The sequence below is a fragment of the Lathyrus oleraceus genome, chromosome 5, assembly GCF_024323335.1.
Source record: "Lathyrus oleraceus cultivar Zhongwan6 chromosome 5, CAAS_Psat_ZW6_1.0, whole genome shotgun sequence".
NCBI lineage: Eukaryota > Viridiplantae > Streptophyta > Magnoliopsida > Fabales > Fabaceae > Lathyrus > Lathyrus oleraceus.
The window spans coordinates 652,699,846-652,712,978 of NC_066583.1; positions in this window are offsets into that span (position 1 = coordinate 652,699,846).

The window sequence follows — 13,133 nt, forward strand, 5'->3', positions numbered from 1 at the left end:
GATCAACCATATCTTATCCCTCACAGGAGGTCGGAAACCGCCAAATTCCAAATGGTTGTCCCTCACCCACAGAGACGCGAGGCGGTCACAACCCATTCAAATCAATGGAAAGATGTCACGCGATTTGTTTCAGCAAAAAGAAACAAAGAAAGAAAACAAAAACAAAAAAGAAAGAAAGCCCGCTAAGTCGAAAACTCGAAAACGAGTGACTTAGGCAAAAATTAGGGCATGCCTGTGGATTGTAAATCTGAACCAATCCGGAAAAAGTAGGAAAATCGAAAAATTTGCATAAGAGGAATCAAAAGAAAATCCTCAGCAAGAACCAAATCGTGTGGCTACCAAACCAAATAGAAGGTGCATGACTGCCACACCAAAAACCTCTTGGGTTCATTAACCATCACTCCTAAATCCCTTTCGAAAAAAGAATGCTTGTTTCAAACTAGCTGAATGTAGGATTGGAGAACATCACGAAGAGCGGGTCGGTTAGGATAGGTTCGAGCCTTATATCCTTTCTTTTTAAAAACCGTGAACCAGACCACATTACAACCCTCAAAAGACCTAATTGAAGCAAAAGTTTATTTCGAAGGCGTAGTAGTCATAACGATTGTGTTAAAACTGACTCCTCATCAATTTGCTCATTTTATACGTTGATATTGATATGACATTCGTTATTAGTGGTGCATTCATTAAATGTCATAATTTCAGTGAACATGCTTGGATTTCAAAACTGCATAAAAATGACATTGCCTTATCATTTCCAAAAATGAACTTGTCTTACTCGTGAGTAAGCATCTAACATCAAGGAATTCGCCACAATGAGCATGAATTGAGGAACCTGATGATTCCAAAGCGCATAACGCCTGAGACCTCTGTTGAGCAGGGGCAAGCCACTTCTCTTTTGATCACATCAATCAGAATGTTTGAAGGCTCTGTCGAGCAGAAAGATAAACCGCTTCGAGATCCCGTCGATCAGAGATAGTCATGTCGAGAAATCTCTACAAGATTCAGTCAATCTGAAGTAGTCAAGTCGAGATTCGATCAATATCTCTGAAGATCGGTTAGTCAGGGGCGTTCCCTCAAGAATCAGCCAACCAGAGGCAAAGTTACTTCAAGGCTCGTACTGGGGCAGGCCACCCCAAGAGCACGAGAAGTCAATCTCCCTGAAATGGTTAATCAGAGGAATATAGTTCCGAGACACTGGGGCAGATCCGATGGTGACAATCCATGATGAAGTTGCTTCTTAACCTACGATTAGGGAAATCCTTGCAGATACCCACCAACTTGGGGCAAGACGATACAAAGATATGAAGGTTCTCTCCATACTTGGGAAGGCAGTTCCGGATCCAGCCTGGGGCATCCGCAGGTCTACGTCAGATCCATTCTCTAGCAATAGTAGAAGTCAGATGTCGGGAAGTCATGCGAGACGGAACCCACCCTCCATAAATCAAAAGCCTTGCGACCCAAGCAAATTTTTCCTCAGCATCCATTGCATCGTACCCAAGATTGGGGCATCTGTAGATCCTCATATCATTGCATCAACCTGTCAGGCATAATTCATATCATTTCATTCATACATATCATCTAGCATAGCACGAATCTCTCTAACAAGGAAGAATCAAGCCCAAAGCTTTTTTGGCAATATTCAACTACCCATTTTCGTTGGTATCTTTCCATAATCCACCCCGTTGGCATTACACAATAGCAAATAAGTGACCTTTCTGACTCTTGTAAAGCTCCTAGTCGGCAACTCCGACAAGATTTTTTGAAGTCATTCCTTTTTCGCTTACCTGCCGTAATCATGTTGCCTCCTTTATGGAGATGATTTCATTGAGATAACTCTTCTTTCGTGCGTTTATTTCGTTGCTTGGTGCATGAAATCACGTCTCCTCCCCGTCTCTTTTCGCATGAGAAGGGTTGCCTCTGTCAAGACTTTGCCTTTTGATTTGTAGGTTTGGTGAGTCCCGGGAAGGGTAGCCATATTTCAAAAACTTCATACCCGCCATTGTGCCTGTGGGACCCCCCCTGAGGTTTTCGTATCTATAGCAAAGTGCCCAATTGACATAGCATGGCAAAGCCCAGACCTTGTTTGGAAAACATCTTGCAAATTCCAATTCTCATTGGCAAAACCCCTACCTCTCAAACTTTAAAGACCAATCAATCCGCAATCGTCAGTGTCTATCACCTTTTTTTTCAATACCCATCGGTATTGATTTCCCTTTGCTCGGCAGTGTCTATCATTTTTTTCGATACCCGTCGGTGTTGATATCTCTCTTCCCCAACCACAGAGTTGTAGGTAATCACCCTTTACTCAGGTTTAGATGCCATTACCTCTAACCCCAGAGTTGAGAGACTATCCTACACCCGACCTCAGATTTGATGCCAAATCGTACTCCAGCCTCATAGTTGTTGTTTATCCCCCTTATCCCCAACCATAGAGTTGTAGGTAATCACCCTTTACTCAGTTTTAGATGCCATTACCTCTAACCCCAGAGTTGAGAGACTACCCTACACCCGACCTCAGAGTTAATGCCAATTCGTACTCCAGCCTCAGAGTTGTTGTTTATCCCTCTCATCCCCAACCTCAGAGTTATCGTCCTTTCTCTATCATCCGACCTCAGAGTTGATTGTAAGGGCGAATTGTCAGACAACATACAATCATAAGTTTCGATGATGACAAATGACCATCATAGATGAATCGGCATTGTCGATTCCACGTCTACAAACAAATGCAACATATTATCTATCATATCCTTCTCTATGCTTATCTAAATTTCTATATTTCATACAACATATGTGGATAAAATATGGTCATGACAAAATGCATGAAAACCACAAAAATCTGAATTTTTGCAGATTTGCAGGGTATGAGTCGACCATAGGTCAGCGCATGGAGACTTTGAGTCGACCGCTAGGGTCAACGCATGAGCCACGGGTCAGTGCATGGAGACTTTGAGTCGACCGCTAGGGTCAGCGCATGAGCCACGAGTCAGCGCATAACTCAGACCAGTTGGTGATTGGTCAGCGCATGGTTGCTTGAGTCGACCACAGGTCGGCGCATGGCATAGTGCAGTTGGCCACAGGTCAACGCATGGAATACTTGAGTCGACCAATGGGGTCGGCGCATTTCCCACGGGTCAGCGCACGCCGACCTATGGTCGACCGCTCGTGCGTAAACTCAGTTTTCTGAGTATTTTCCACTGTTTGAAAAGCTGTTATTTTTGGTTGGTAAGTTGGTTACTATAAATAGAAGTCAAATTACTTTTATCAACTAACATTTGTCAAATTAATTTCAAGTGTTCAAGGAAACAAGAAAGAGTGAAATAGGTGTCCAAGATTCATCATCTTCATCTTCAACATCTCACAACACATCAACTACACACAACCATTTTTGATGTGCTTCGTGATCGGTTAAAGGTGATAAGGTTCGAAGCTGAGATTGGAGAATCCGGTTCGGGTTGAAGCTTGTGGCAAGTTCTTTCTTGAATAAAATCGTTAAGGGTTTTGTCCTTCAAGACCGGTTTGTGTTTGGGGGTTTTTGGACGAATTGCTTCATCAATATTCAGCTGAGCGAAGGTGATTGAGAAGAGGAAGTCTTCATCAGTCTAGTAGCGGATTCGGTGATATTGAAGGGAAGGATTCAGGTTCGATTCATTGAGGTTGAGATCAGCCGGGCCGAGGGTTTGAAGAACGGAAGGTTCTTCAACAAAGGGGCTGGAATCGGAGGTCTAGCAACAACGATCGAAGGTCTTGATTCATCTTGAATCAAGGAACAAGGATAGGAAGCAGCATTCAACATCTTGAGAGTTCTGTTGTTTACTTGCTTTGCAATCCTTGTATAAACGGTTAAATTCTACAGGTGATATCTAATTAAATCATCTCAATTCTAAGTTTAGAATTGAGGGCAGACGTACCCCGAAGCGAGGACGACGGGGGAATTGCCTCATCAAATCTCTGTCTTCTTTAATTTTCTGCATAATTGTTTTTCAGCTTAAAAATTAAGTGGTTTTAGTTTAAGCAAATTTTACCAAACATTGATATAAATTGAGTAAGAGATTAAAACTTTGTTTTTGAATCCAAAGTACAATAGTATATTGTACTAGATCAATTTGAATTACTTACTCAACACAAATATCACTTTGAGTGTTTATGCACACCAAGTGTTTGATAATTTGCCTAAACCAAAGTTGTCTTAAGTTTGTATCTAGTTTGATTTGGTATTTGGATCATTGGAACTAGGAATCCTAGTAAGTGAAACATATCATTGATTGTGCAATTAGTGTAGTGATTTGTATTTCACTTTATCTCTAATCCATTAGCTTAACGCATATCCGGTTTTCCAATAACGGTTCGTTTTAGACTAAAATTTTCCTCGGCCGCTTCCGCACTTAAAACAAATTTTCAAAACCAATTTTAATTGGTAGCGCCGACTCAAGTTTTTAATTGGGATCTATTCAACCCCCCCTTCTAGATCCGTGCCATAGTCTAACAAGTGGTATCAGGAGCTCCGGTTCACTCCGTGCTTCAAAATATAACTTTGATAGAAAATGGCTAACGAACCTAAAGGGGCTTATAATAGAGCTCCCGTTTTCAATGGTGAAAATTATAGTTATTGGAAAGACTGTATGCGGGTGCACATAAATTCCATAGATAGAAAAATATGGAATGCTATTCTCAATGGTCCAATTGAAATAACCATGACCAATGAGAACAATGAATTGGTGCCTAAGCCCGAAGCACAATGGACCGATGATGATGAAAAGAAATACAATTATGATTGGAAAGCCAAAAATATCCTAATCACCTCATTAGGTGTAGACGAATACTATCGTGTATCCCATTGTCCTACTGCTAAGGCCATGTGGGATTCACTACAAATTGCACATGAGGGGACGAACGATGTTAAGTTGGCAAGAATCAACACACTAACACAAGAGTTTGATCTCTTTTTCATGGAGCAAGGGGAAACCATTGCTGACATGCAAAAGAGATTTACTCATCTCATCAATCAATTACATTCACTTGGTAGGCCGGTTTCCAATGATGTTGCTACTAATAAGATCTTGAGATGTCTTAACAGGGAATGGCAGCCGAAAGTGACCGCCATCAAAGAAGCAAATGATCTTACCATATTAGACTTGACAACATTATTTGGCAAACTACAAGAGCACGAACAAGTACTCTTGAGCCTAGAACAACACGAAAAGAAAGAAAAGAAGGACAAAGCAAAGGTGAGTGAAAAGAAATTGGTAGCTCTAAAGACTTCCTCCTCGAAGTCTCAAGCAAAAGAGCAAAGTGATTATTCCTCGAGCGACGAAGAAGAAGAGGACAAGAGAGAAGATATGAGGTTGTTCGTTAAACGTTACAATCGTTATGTGAGAAAGAACGACATCCAACATTCCGAGAAGAACTTGGTAAACTTCCGGAAACAATCTAGGTACTCTAAAAATGATGACTCAAAAGGTAAAATGACTAGAGGGTCGTGCTACACATGTGGAAAGCCGGGTCATTACAAACCGGACTGTCCAATGAACAAAAAGACAAAGGAAAAGGAATCATACAAATCACACAAGAAATCATCAAAGCCAAGGAGAGCATACATAGCTTGGGAAAGCGATAGCGACTCCTCAGATGATGAAAGTTCTAGTGATGAAGACAAAAATGCAAACCTATGTCTCTCTGCTCATCAAAAGAACAAAAAGAAACAGGTACGACATGCTAAATATGAAAAATCCTCTAGTATGTCTCATCATGAATTGCAAATTGCTTTTGATACTTTACACTGTGAAGCGAAAGAGGCCTTTAAAAGGCTTGCCTCAAATAAGAATTTTTTTTCTCATTTGGAACATAAAATTCAAGAATCCGAACGAAAACTTGAGGCACTTAAAGCTTCTATAGTGGAAAGCACAAAAACAAGTTATGAGGACCTTAGAAGTAGAATGATGAACTTTGGGTGTGATACTTGTTACATTTGGCAAGGTGAAGTAAGAAACCTAAAGGCCAAACTTGACAAGGCTCTTGAGCCCAAGATTACCTTTGCTATCGACAAATCAAACTTTCGAAAAAGTATGGTTAATCCATATCAAAAATATAAATATGTTATAAAGGATGAAGATAGCAAATACAATCAAAATGTAAATTTCTCTTGTCTTTATTGTTGCAAGAAAGGCCACTCCATTGCTAAATGTAGGTTTAGGAGATTTTTAGTTCCTAAAGGCATTTATCAATGGATGCCCAAATGCAACCATTTCGTTCCTCACCATTCAGGACCCAATAAGCCATTGGGTACCTTCTCTTGTTAATTATATTTCCATAGGTACAATGCCTCGAGACTACCGAGAGAAGATGGGTTCTCGACAGTGGATGCTCAAGGCACATGTCAGGAGACATATCACTCTTCTTTGACTTCGTGGCTAAGAAGAAGGGATATGTAACTTATGGTGACAACAACCGTGGAGCAATACTTGGTAAAGGTAGTGTAGGTAACCCTTCTTCCACTACTATTTCTGATGTATTGCTTGTCGAAGGTCTTAAACACAATCTACTTAGCATCAGTCAATTATGTGACAAAGGATACAATGTATCGTTTTCAAAAGATTGTTGCAAAATTGTATATAATGATGATAAGAAGAGTATGTTTAATGGTCTGCGTGTGAACAATGTCTATATGCTTGACTCAAATGAAGTATCATTAACAAGTGACAAATGCCTTGTAACAATGAGTGAAGATTCATGGTTATGGCATAGGCGTTTAGCACATGTTAACTTTGACTTACTAAACAAAGTAGTCTCAAAAGATCTAGTCCTAGGTCTCCCCAAAATTAAGTTCACCAAGGATCACCTTTGTGATGCTTGTCAAAAAGGGAAGCAAACGAGGATCTCATTTAAATCCAAAAATATCATTTCAAAAACGAGACCTCTCGAGCTTCTTCATATGGATTTATTTGGGCCATCTAGGATTAAAAGTCTAGGAGGAAATTATTACGGTTTCGTAATAGTGGACGACTTTTCTCGATTTTGTTGGACTATTTTTTTAGTAAGCAAGAGCGATACGTTCACCGCCTTTGAAAGATTTGCTAAGCTTTCCCAAAATAAACTAAATACAAACATTGTTGCAATTAGAAGCGATCATGGGGGTGAGTTCGAAAATCACTTATTTGAAGAATATTGCGGTAACCATGGTATTGATCATAACTTCTCCGCTCCACGTACTCCTCAACAAAATGGGGTTGTGGAGCGTAAAAATCGAATTTTGGAAGAATTGGGAAGAACAATGATCAACGAAAGTGGCTTACCGAAATATTTTTGGGCCGACGCCATAAGTACGGCTTGTTATGTTCTGAATAGGGTGCTCATTCGCCCCATTCTAAATAAAACACCGTATGAGCTTTTAAAAGGGCGAAAGCCAAATGTTTCTCACCTACATGTTTTTGGTTGCAAATGTTTCGTATTGAATAATGGAAAGGAAAACTTGGGAAAATTCGATTCCAAGGCCGACGAAGGTATCTTCCTCGGATACTCTCAATCTAGCAAAGCATATAGAATATACAACAAACGATTACTTGCTGTAGAAGAGTCTGTACATGTCACTTTTGATGAATCCAATCCGAGAAACGTCGGAAAGGGTAGTGTTTTTCATGGTGCAGGTACATCTACCGAAGACATACTCAAAGGTGGCGAGCCGGGGATTGATCAACCCGACGTAGTCAAAATTGAGAAGGATAAAGATGTACACCATGAGGAAACCGAGGTAGCTCATCCGCCTTCAAACGATGATCTCCCTCAAGCTTGGAAGTCTTCCAAAGACCATCCAATCGACAACATTCTCGGAGATATCTCAAAGGGTGTTTCATCTCGATCTAAGCTAAGTAATTTCTGTTATCACTTCGCTTTCGTTTCGCAAATGGAACCTAAAAACCCTAAAGAAGCCCTACTCGATGAACACTGGTTTTTATCAATGCAGGAGGAACTTAATCAGTTCACCAGAAATGAGGTTTGGGACCTTGTCCCTCCTCCGTGAGATCATTGAGTAATCGGCACCCGATGGGTGTTTAGGAACAAGCTGGACGAAAACGGGGTAATAACCCGTAACAAGGCGCGTTTAGTCGCGCAAGGGTATAACCAAGAGGAAGGCATCGACTATGAGGAAACTTATGCGCCGGTTGCCCGACTCGAGGCTATACGCCTTCTCCTTGCCTTCGCTTGTGCGAAAGACTTTAAACTATTCCAAATGGATGTTAAGAGTGCGTTCCTTAATGGTCACATAAATGAAGAGGTTTACGTCGCACAACCTCCGGGTTTCGAATCCCATGAGTATCCTGATCATGTTTATAAACTGAAAAGGGCTTTGTATGGCCTCAAACAAGCTCCTAGAGCTTGGTATGAGAGACTAAGCAAATTCTTACTCGATCAAGGTTACTCAAGAGGAAAGGTTGACACAACCCTCTTCATTAAACGTCAAGGAAAACACTTGATATTAGTGCAAATTTATGTAGATGATATCATATTTGGGTCTACTAACATGAATCTTGTGAGAGAATTTTCAGACCTTATGCAGGGCGAATTCGAGATGAGTATGATGGGGGAGCTCACATACTTTCTCGGTTTACAAATTAAACAGCTCAAAGAAGGAACTTTCGTGAGCCAGACAAAGTATTGTTTGGACCTTATCAAGAGATTTGACATGGCAAAAGCTAAGGCCATAGACACCCCCATGCCTACTTGTACAAACTTGAACAAAGATGAAGACGGTAAGGAAGTAGATGTAAAACGGTATAGAGGTATGATTGGATCACTCCTTTATCTTACTGCTTCTCATCCCGATATTATGTTTAGCGTATGCATGTGCGCACGATATCAATCATGTCCCAAGGAATCCCATCTAAAAGCTGTCAAACGAATACTTCGATACCTATCCGGTACTCCGAAGTATGGACTATGGTATTCCAAAGGTAATGATTGTTCATTGGTAGGTTTCTCCGATTCCGATTTTGCCGGTTGCAAATCGGATAGGAAAAGCACCAGTGGCACTTGTCACTTATTTTCAAACTCTTTGGTCAGTTGGCATAGCAAGAAACAGGTTTCAGTTGCTTTGTCAACCGCCGAAGCGGAATACGTTGCCGTCGGTAGTTGTTGTGCTCAAATCCTATGGATTAAGCAACAACTATTGGATTTCAACCTCAAACTTGAACGTATTCCCATTTTCTGTGACAATACAAGTGCCATTAATCTTACCAAGAATCCTGTGCTGCATTCTCGCACCAAACATATCGAAATTCGACACCACTTTCTTCGGGATCATGTAGAGAAAGGTGAAATTGTATTTGAACATGTTAATACTGAAAATCAGCTAGCGGACATCTTCACAAAGCCGCTAGCCACTGAACCTTTCTTTCATATCCGCCGAGAACTTGGTATTCTCAATATTTCGGAACGGGCATTATAATCTACTGTTTTACCTTATTCAATTTAAGACTATAATCTTGTACTTCTAACAATTTGATGTTGTTGCAAGCACAAGTTTATTGTTCACCGAGTTACTTCGGCATCGAGGTGATACTGTTCCCTTCTCTCTCTCTCTCTGCAAAGTTTCATGATTAAATAGCTACACTACATAATAATATTGTATATATATGCATGATGTATCTCTTTGGATGTTTATTGTTGTATAACATTTTAATTATGCATCAAACTTGTCAACGTATGTGCAGAAAAATGAAAAACTGAAAATTTTGCCTGCATGAGTCGACCGTAACAGGGCAATGGTCGACGCATCGCTCAAAAACTCTGTTTTTCTGCAGAAAACCTTAAATCTTCTCATGCATCTACATTCAAAAAGCCTCATTAAATGTGCATTTACATTACATTACATTTCAAACTTCCCACTACCTAGTAAGTTGCATCTATATGCATCTGAATTTGTTTGTTGTTTGAATGTATTAAATTCTCTATAATGCTTGTTTGTGCAACATTAATTTTAATGTTTATCTTCTCTTAATTAATGATTATCGTTCAGTAATGATATTTGGTGTGATATTATTATCTGATAGTGTTATTTCCTGTTGAATTTTATGTTACGTTGAATAATCATTCCTTGTCTCTTTTTGATGTTGTCAAAGGGGAAGAAGAGTACAAGCAGCCAAAATGTTCACCAATTAACAGTCGGTTTTGCAGATAGATAGTCTTAGATTACAAAAGAAAGGGGGAGTGTGCATAATGTGTAAATACTGCATGTTGTTTGTCTCTTTGGCTTTGCACATGTTGTCATCATCAAAAAGGGGGAGTATGTAAGGGCGAATTGTCAGACAACATACAATCATAAGTTTCGATGATGACAAATGACCATCATAGATGAATCGGCATTGTCGATTCCACGTCTACAAACAAATGCAACATATTATCTATCATATCCTTCTCTATGCTTATCTAAATTTCTATATTTCATACAACATATGTGGATAAAATATGGTCATGACAAAATGCATGAAAACCATAAAAATCTGAATTTTTGCAGATTTGCAGGGTTTGAGTCGACCATAGGTCAGCGCATGGAGACTTTGAGTCGACCGCTAGGGTCAGCGCATGAGCCACGGGTCAGCCCATGGAGACTTTGATTCGACTGCTAGGGTCAGCGCATGAGCCATGGGTCAGCGCATAACTCAGACCAGTTGGTGACTGGTCCGCGCATGGTTGCTTGAGTCGACCACAGGTCGACGCATGGCATAGTGCAGTTGGCCACAGGTCAACGCATGGAATACTTGAGTCGACCAATGGGGTCGGCGCATTTCCCACGGGTCAGCGCACGCCGACCTATGGTCGACCGCTCGTGCGTAAACTCAGTTTTCTGAGTATTTTCCACTGTTTGAAAAGCTGTTATTTTTGGTTGGTAAGTTGGTTACTATAAATAGAAGTCAAATTACTTTTATCAACTAACATTTGTCAAATTGATTTTAAGTGTTCAAGGAAACAAGAAAGAGTGAAATAGGTGTCCAAGATTCATCATCTTCATCTTCAACATCTAACAACACATCAACTACACACAACCATTTTTGATGTGCTTCGTGATCGGTTAAAGGTGATAAGGTTCGAAGCTGAGATTGGAGAATCCGGTTCGGGTTGAAGCTTGTGGCAGGTTCTTTCTTGAATAAAACCGTTAGGGGTTTTGTCCTCCAAGACCGGTTTGTGTTTGGGGGTTTTTGGACGAATTGCTTCATCAATATTCAGCTGAGCGAAGGTGATTGAGAAGAGGAAGTCTTCATCAGTCTAGTAGCAGATTCAGTGATATTGAAGGGAAGGATTCAGGTTCGATTCATTGAGGTTGAGATCAGCCGGGCCGAGGGTTTGAAGAACGGAAGGTTCTTCAACAAAGGGGCTGGAATCGGAGGTCTAGCAACAACGATCGAAGGTCTTGATTCATCTTGAATCAAGGAACAAGGATAGGAAGCAGCATTCAACATCTTGAGAGTTCTGTTGTTTACTTGCTTTGCAATCCTTGTATAAACGGTTAAATTCTACAGGTGATATCTAATTAAATCATCTCAATTCTAAGTTTAGAATTGAGGGCAGACGTACCCCGAAGCGAGGACGGCGGGGGAACTGCCTCATCAAATCTCTGTCTTCTTTAATTTTCTGCATAATTGTTTTTCAGCTTAAAAATTAAGTGATTTTAGTTTAAGCAAATTTTACCAAACATTGATATAAATTGAGTAAGAGATTAAAACTTTGTTTTTGAATCCAAAGTACAATAGTATATTGTACTAGATCAATTTGAATTACTTACTCAACACAAATATCACTTTGAGTGTTTATGCACACCAAGTGTTTGATAATTTGCCTAAACCAAAGTTGTCTTAAGTTTGTATCTAGTTTGATTTGGTATTTGGATCATTGGAACTAGGAATCCTAGTAAGTGAAACATATCATTGATTGTGCAATTAGTGTAGTGATTTGTATTTCACTTTATCTCTAATCCATTAGCTTAATGCATATCCGGTTTTCCAATAACGGTTCGTTTTAGACTAAAATTTTCCTCGGCCGCTTCCGCACTTAAAACAATTTTTCAAAACCAATTTTAATTGGTAGCGCCGACTCAAGTTTTTACTTGGGATCTATTCAACCCCCCCTTCTAGATCCGTGCCATAGTCTAACATTGATGTCAGTGCCTACTCCAGTCTCAGAGTTGTTGTCTATTTCTCTTATTCCCGATCTCAGAGTTGTTGTCTATTCCTTTCATATTCGACCTCAGAGTTGTATGTTACTCATTTCCCAACCTCAGTGTTGTTGTTACTTTTCTCATTAACCAACCTCAGAGTTTCATGTTCACCTCTCCTTATCCCAGCCCCAGAGTTGATAGTAACCTTTCTTTTTTCCAACCGCAGTGTTGTAGCCCCTTTTCCAACCACAATGTTGTCGTCCCCTTTTCCAACCGCAGTGTTTCCGCTCCTTTTCCAATTGCAATGTTGTAGCCCCCTTTCCAACCTCAGTGTTGTCGCCCTTTTCCAGCCTCAGAGTTGTTTCCCCTTTTTTACACCCGGCCTCAGAGTTGATGGTGGTTCATTTCCAACCTCAGTGTTGTCTCCTCTTTTTTCAACCTCAGAGTTGTCGTCGCTTATCGTATTACCCCGACCTCAGAGTTGTATGTTTCCTGTCCTTACCCCAACCTCAAAGTTGTTGTCAGCGTTGAGATTTACTATTCTCTTCCCAACCTCCGAGTTGACGCCTACCTTTGTTACCAGCCTCAGAGTTGAACAACTACATTTTTCCAACTTCAGAGTTGGTGTATCTCTTTCCAGCATCAGAGCTTAGACCCCACTTTTTCCAACCTTAGAGTTGACGATTACCATTCTTTTCCGGCCTCAGAGTTGAGTATCTACCTTTTTACACTTCAGAGTGAATGTACCGTGTTACCCCCAACCTCAGAGTTGTATGTCTCCTTATTCCCTGGCCTCGGAGCTGAATAGCTATCTTTATTCAGCCTCAGAGTTGAACGACCGTCTTTTTCCAACCTTAGAGTTGATGAACCTCGTTCCCCTGGCCTCATAGTTGAGTGGCTACCTTTTTCCCAACTTGCAAGTTGCGGTATCATTTTCGTATCCTCCAACCTCAGAGATGACATCTGCAGACCCAACCTTCGAGTT